Source organism: Emys orbicularis, chromosome 4, assembly GCF_028017835.1.
Source record: "Emys orbicularis isolate rEmyOrb1 chromosome 4, rEmyOrb1.hap1, whole genome shotgun sequence".
Lineage (NCBI taxonomy): Eukaryota > Metazoa > Chordata > Testudines > Emydidae > Emys > Emys orbicularis.
Genome location: NC_088686.1, coordinates 109,855,215 through 109,862,065, shown reverse-complemented (window position 1 = coordinate 109,862,065; position 6,851 = coordinate 109,855,215). Strand labels below are relative to the sequence as shown.

The window sequence follows — 6,851 nt, the reverse complement described above, 5'->3', positions numbered from 1 at the left end:
TATCCGTGCATCAGTACCCATCTGATCACCACGTGGGGTGCACACTGTTGTGCATGGGATGCTCATGCAGTGGGGCCCCATGTCCTCCCACGCGGGGTGCACTTTTGCACGTGGAGCGCCTAAGCAGTGGTGCCTAGCGGAGACAATGGTGCTGGCCCCCTTTCCCCCTTCCCTGGGCCGGAACATACAGCCACTGCAGCGGCTGGGGGAGCCGGGCACCAGGCGGGCTGGAAGGGGCGCGGGCTGCTGCCCCGCCCCGGGCGGGGCGGTCCCTGAGCTGGCGCTCGGCTCCTCCTCGGGACCGAGCGCGGCGGGAGGGAGGATCCCAGCCCCCTCCCCCGGCGGCGGCCGGGCACAGACTAGCGAGCGAGCGAGCGCACGGAGGAGGAGGAGGCTCTGGCGAGCGCCTCCCTCCCGCTCCCAGCCGAGCGCAGCGCCCGGAGCATGGAGCCTGCCTGAGACACTCCGCGGGCTCCGGCAGCTGCTGCTGCGGCGCACAACATGGAGGCGGCGGCCCCGCCGCCGCTGCTGCTGCTCCTGCTGGCCGCCGCGGTGCTTCAGTGCCACTTGGGCTCGCTGCGGGGTGAGTGGGGGGCGCTCCCGGCGCCGGGCCCCGCGGGGAGCCGCTGCCTTTTGTTGTTGACTCAGAAACTTCCCAACTCCGGGTTCTGCTGCTCCGGGGGGTTGGAGACGTGGGAGCTGCGGAGCGCGTGGGACCGGGGCGCGCGGGGCTGGGGATCCGGCACGGAGGGAGCTGCGGGGGCAGCGTGCAGCAGGCTGGAGGCGCAGGGCGCGTGGGACAGGGGGAGGACGGGGTGTGGGTACGGGGATCTTGGGGGGAGCGGGGGGGGGGGCAGGCCTGGGGGGTGGAGAGGGATGCCTGAGAGAAGCCTGAGGCAGAGGGAGGAGGGTGCGTGGCAAGTTGCTGTGTTTTGTGCGGAGTTTGTTTCCTTTCCCAAAAAGAGATAGGAACGGGGAGGGAATCCGCGGGTCCCTCACACGCAGGGGGGAGGAGAGGCGCATGTGGTGGGTGATCCTCCCTTTGGAGGGGGGCACGAGGATTGTGTGTCCCCTTTTGGGTGGGTGGGTATTAGATGGAGGCTGTGGGGGTCTCCCTTCCTTGTTGGCTAGTGAGTGGCGGTAGCTCCCTCTGAAAAGCTGTTTCCCCTGGGGATCAAGTAAAAGGCGACTTCAGTAAACATGTGTATTTTAAGTAGCAAGACAAAAGTTTGTTCATTTCCCCAATGCTTTGCGGCCTCAGCCAGTGATTTATCTGGGGTTTGGAGGAGCTGGTGTCGGGTGTCAATCACAGGCGGAATCAAACTTTTGGCAGCGTTGGAGTGGGGGTGGGGGGGAAAGGAGAGAAGCTTTTTCTCTCCCCCCCCCTTATTTTAAAGTTGAAAAGGAAAAACTTGCTTGACTTGTGAAATGTAACACTTGAAAAAACACCCTGTTCTGAGGAGATCTAAGGAGAGTAAACCCTGAAGAAACATCCAGCCTTAACTGCAGCCAGCGTTTGTCTGAGCATGAAGTCAGTCCATCAGGCACAATTCCATCTCAAATCAATGGGTGCTTTAACTCGGAATCTCCCCATTCCCCCACCGTGTATGTTTTAAAATCTCAAACCTCACTTTGCATTGATCTACTTTTGTTTTGGCTGTCCTTATTTCCCTCCCAAGCTTTGCTTTCCCATTTCAGCATTGGGACTTGCAGGGGGCTTTCCCAATTACATTTTATAATCTTCACTCCATTCAGTGCACGAAACAAATGCTTGGCTTTGTGTTCTTACAACCCTGCATGAAGCCAGTTGTTTTCTCTCTCTGCAGTTCTCTAAGCAGCACTTTGAAGTAACAGTATAATAATTTTAAAAATCCCCTCTCCCCTCAGCAGCCATGAAAAGGGGTCTGGGATTTGCTCATCTGCTTTCTTAATGCATGCTGCTTTAGTTCTGCCTTTGTACCAGTTGCACACAAGAGACTTGGACACAGCCATTGCTGCTTCTTATCTACTTGATACTTCACCTCAGCACTTAGCAAACTGAGGTTTAATAGTTGCAATTTCCTAGGTAGTTTAGAAAATGTAGCAGAGTGGCCAAGATTAACAGAACATCACCTCAGGGTCTTTTTTTTTTATTAGGCCACCCACTTTTCCAAACCATCTGTAATTATCAGAACTGTCATTTAATACAAGAGGTCTGACCAATTTTCGCCAGAGCCATCTTTTTCTAATTTTAGTCAGGGCTATCTATTGCTGTACATTTAAAAACTGTTTGTGCCCTTGTAAACAAGAGATGTCCCTTTCCTCCCAAAACATTGAATCTCTTCATAAACTAGTAAGTCCAGAAAGTCAGCGATGTCTAGAGTTAAATCCCTTGGAATTAATTTTTAAAATGCTGCACAAAATGTAAAGAGAGAACATACTGTTGATTGTTCACTTTTGGACATTTCTCTGTGTTTAATGATATCCATGTTCCCAGCTGACTCTGAATTTAAATGCAGAACTTTAGAAAATAGAGTCCAATCTACAGTAGTCTTGAAAGGGGGAAGGTTAGGCCATAAACAAGTCTGGGGTTACCTCCTCAGATTAATTTGTTGACAGTTCGTCTTTTAAGTAACATATTTCAAAGAGTAAACAAGTGTAGTGTTCACTTGTGAAGTTTTCAGAAAAGAGCATTTATAAGATGTTCCTGAATCACAACTAATCACCTCTTCTTTCTTTGAGACTAGAAGTGATTGTATATATCAGGATGTTTCTATAGAGACTATGGGACATGCAAAAGCCTTTTGTCCAAATGCACTTGTGGGTTTTTGTTTTTTTTGTTCTTTTTGTAATTAGCTAATGGGGCTCAGTTCTGAATCCTAATTACACTACTTCTATTTTCCGACTAACATTTGGTGTTACTGTAAATTGAATTGGATGGGACTTCTGAAGACAGCTCACCATATAAAAGTATGAGCAAGCTTCCTCAACTATATGTTATCTTCTGTTTTATGGCTGGTATACACTATGTAAACACACTAGAAATGTCTGAAACATGTAACACACCCCATATTACTACCTCCAAACACTATTCATATTGCCCTAATTTCAGTTCACAAGATCAAAGCATATTTTTTGAAGTTTGAGATAAACTGGTCATAAACACTTTTATAAAGAAGCTTATGTTTTAAGGTTCTATTCCTTGAGATCCCTAATTCTGTAAACAGCACATGCATAACTTTAAGCAGGTGAGTAATCCAATTGACTTCAGTAGAACTACCTGTTTAAATCACTTAAATGGGAATACCCATTTGCTTAAAGTTAAGCAGATGCATAACTGTTTCCAGGATTGGGGACTTAATTTGATTTTTTTCCTATAAAGTTTTATCAAAAGTTTAAAATATTATGATTTAAATATACAAAGACAAAATAGTTTGTAAAGTTCTTGCTCCGAACATGAAAAAGTCAAGGTTTGTTATTTTAAAGTTTAAGTATAAGGATAAAACTGCATGAGGCGTGAAGTGATGGTTGTTGTATAGACTGTGAATGAGGGAGACAAAACAAATAATAATGAAATGTTGCAGTTGGACACTTCCTTGAAAGGAGAGATTTTTCTTGCATGTTTAGCAACAGGAATTTTCAGGTGAGGAGATATTAACCTGTCCTGTATTCATCTTGTCTGTAAATATTTTATGGAGAGGACCTTTAAAGATGTCTTACTCTTGAACTTTGTGTTGCCCTGTGGAATTTGTATGTATCACTTGATTTTTTTAAAATCAGAAAGTAGTTGGAATCGTGCTTAGTTGTGATTATTTGCTTAAACTCCAGTAGCAAAGAAGTAAAAACCATGAGTTCACAAAAGTTTGTGGGTAACAGTTGTATGCAATATTCTAGCATATTTTCCTAAAGTTATGAATACATATTAGTTTTAAAGCTTTTTTCCTTTTTAGGGCTATGAACAGTTGCTTGTTATTAAGAGATATGAGTTCTATAGAGAGAGAGAGAGAGAGAAAGAGGAAGAGAGGCTCTTGTGACCAAAGAAGAGATACATAAATCTGAGAGCATATTTGACTGATATGTTATGGGAAACAAAAAGATACATTTGGATATATACTTAACATGGTCATTAGATAATGTGTATTGCCAGTTACAGCCTAAAACTAATTAAGTACAGATATTCCAGCCAAATTATGACAGACGTTGACTTTGTTACAGAAAACTTGGGGAGAGGCAGGTTATGTGGGACTCTTCTTTTGAGTTTCAGTGCAATTTCAATGTATATCTATTCTACCAGGCTGCCTTCATAGATGCTTCAGTAACCTACATGTGATAAAAAAGGGTGGTTGCTAAATGCATAAGAAAGAAAATATTTAGACTTAACTATAAAGTTTGTCATTCAGATATTTTAAGAGCACTCTAACGTCTTTCTGCAGACAAAGGATAATGACTTTAATTGTCCGTCCTTTAACAAGTTTAATTTAGGCATCAGTTTGAAGTATGATATCATCTGTTAGTTCTGGATGCTTTAAAATTACTCAACATGAATCTGTACGTAGTGCATAAATCTATGAGACACATTACGCCAATACTTCAGAACAGTGGGAATGTATTAGGTCAATGTCCTAGCATGAATTTCACCACTGCAGCTTGCAGTATTGAACCGCTTTCTCAGCTGCTTGAGCTCATATCTGCATAGACAGTTGTTGCACATTCAGATCATATTAGTTAACAAATCAAGGTTGGAATTTTAAACAACTTGTAGATTTGTATTATCTGTAGAACATTAATGCCTTATATCTTCTTACCATAAAGTTCAAAGCAGTTTTGTGACAAATGCAGGAGATTGGGTATTTTTTAAAAACTGTGCACTCCTGATTATTACCACTTGTTGTAAACATTGGATATTAATGTTTTACAATGTTAAACTGAAAAATACCCATCCGTGTTTATATGGCTTATAAATTAGGTATGCATAATTTTGTAGTTTTGCTTCTCATTAAAATGTAGTCAACAATGTAGACTGAGAGTATGGCAAGCTGTCCACTTTCTCTCAAAGCAGAAATGAAATGAAAGAGGTCCAGAATTTGTAGTATGTAGAAAGAGTTCTAATGAAAACAATATTTTATTTTTTAAGCTGCATGTTAGCCATGTCTTATTACACAGTATCGCTTGAAAATGACCTGCAACTGCACAGGAGAGAATGTTGAATTGATTTTTAATTTATTTTGAAAAGTCTACTCATTGCATAGCACTTCTCATAATATAGAGCAAGAAAATTACCTCTCATAATTTCTCCTTATGTCTTTGGCCTTAGAGCTATTAAACATGCAAGATCTTTTACTTCTGCAGGTGCAGAATTTCTCATGGAAGGTGTTAAGGCAGAGAAAACAAAAAGCTAAAAACAGTTCAAAGAAATACAATTGTTATTGTGCACTCTAGATCTGTGTGTGATATCAATGGGAGTTTCACCTAAAGAATGCAGGTAGAGTACAACTCCGCATTGTACCAGAGGCCAGCAAAAATGCAGTTGCATTCAACACAAAATGGGGGTAGTAGTAGTACACCTCTACCCCGATATAACGCGACCCAATATAACACAAATTCGGATATAACACGGTAAAGCAGTGCTCCGGGGGGGGAGGGGGGGGCTGCGCACTCCCGCGGATCAAAGCAAGTTCGATATAATGCAGTTTCACCTATAACGCGGTAAGATTTTTTGGCTCCCGAGGACAGCGTTATATAGGGGTAGAGGTGTATTGTGCTTAGAGAGTCAAGGTGCATGGTTGATTTTCCTTTCTCACTTGGAAGTGCTGTATTACTTTCAAGCAAAATGTGTCCAGAAACATATAAAGTGAACAAATAATTAGTGTATTGGCTGGGGATGTTGGTTGGCCAGAGCCACAAGGTAATTGGACATTGGGCTCTTTTTGATGTGACAGATATGTACACTTTCCTGACAGATTCCATAGCTGGGACTTCATAACTGGAAAAACACTTCTGGAAACCCCTACATCTCTTATATAAGACTGGGAAAAGCTAGGGGTAGAGGCAAAGGATAATAAAGGTAGCTTTTGGGGTGCTGGGGTAAGGGGGAGTAGAAAAAGAACAGTTGCAAATTGCCCTCGAGCTCCTGCTCAGTGGCTGTTGGGCCACAAAAAGTTGCTGAGGAGCTCCAGGGAATTTTAAAAATGGGGCTTGGGGGGTGGGGGTGGGGAAAAAGTTAATAAACAAGCGTTCTAACTTCTTGCTACTACTTTTCTGTTTGTGTGTTCTCCCTTTGCTAGCTCCTACGTTTCATAGACGTGGCCAGTGTGCACAGTCACACAGTTTAACTAAAGATGTGATTTTAAACTGATTTAGTTAAACCCCAGTGTGCCTTTTGTGTGTTTTCTTAAATCAGTTTTAAACTTGATTGATAGCAGTTTAGCTTTCCCCCTGTAAATGTGGTGAAACTGTTATAACCAGTTTTAAACCAATATATACCTGTTCACACAGGCTCATTGTGGAAGAACATATTGTATAAGCAACTACAAAATTGGTTTTAATTAAAATGCAATAATAAGAGGGCAAAGTTTTCAATTAGCAATAATCGTGCCTCGGATTAACCTCATTGGCTACGATACTGCCACATTACACCAACAATTAGCCCCAACAGCAGTTGCAATATGGTAGAACCACTGTTTTATCAACTAACTGGGGATTAAGGTGTTCATAACATCAAAAAGTTCATAAAATTGTGACGCCACAAAATAACTGTGGGTACGGTGCATAAGTTGCGATATGGGGCACTGCATTGCTTATTTCTTGTCCTTCAAACCTCTGCAAAAGGTTTTCCAATGCAATGAAAGCTTCAGAAAGTGAAAGGATGTTGA

The 6,851-nt window shown here is 42.9% G+C and overlaps 1 pseudogene; it reads right to left on the bottom strand.

Annotated features, from left to right (window-relative positions):
- Positions 1–6,494: 6,494 nt before the first annotated feature.
- LOC135878795 (U4 spliceosomal RNA) lies at positions 6,495–6,619 on the bottom strand (annotated as a pseudogene).
- Between the last annotated feature and the right edge of the window lie 232 nt (positions 6,620–6,851).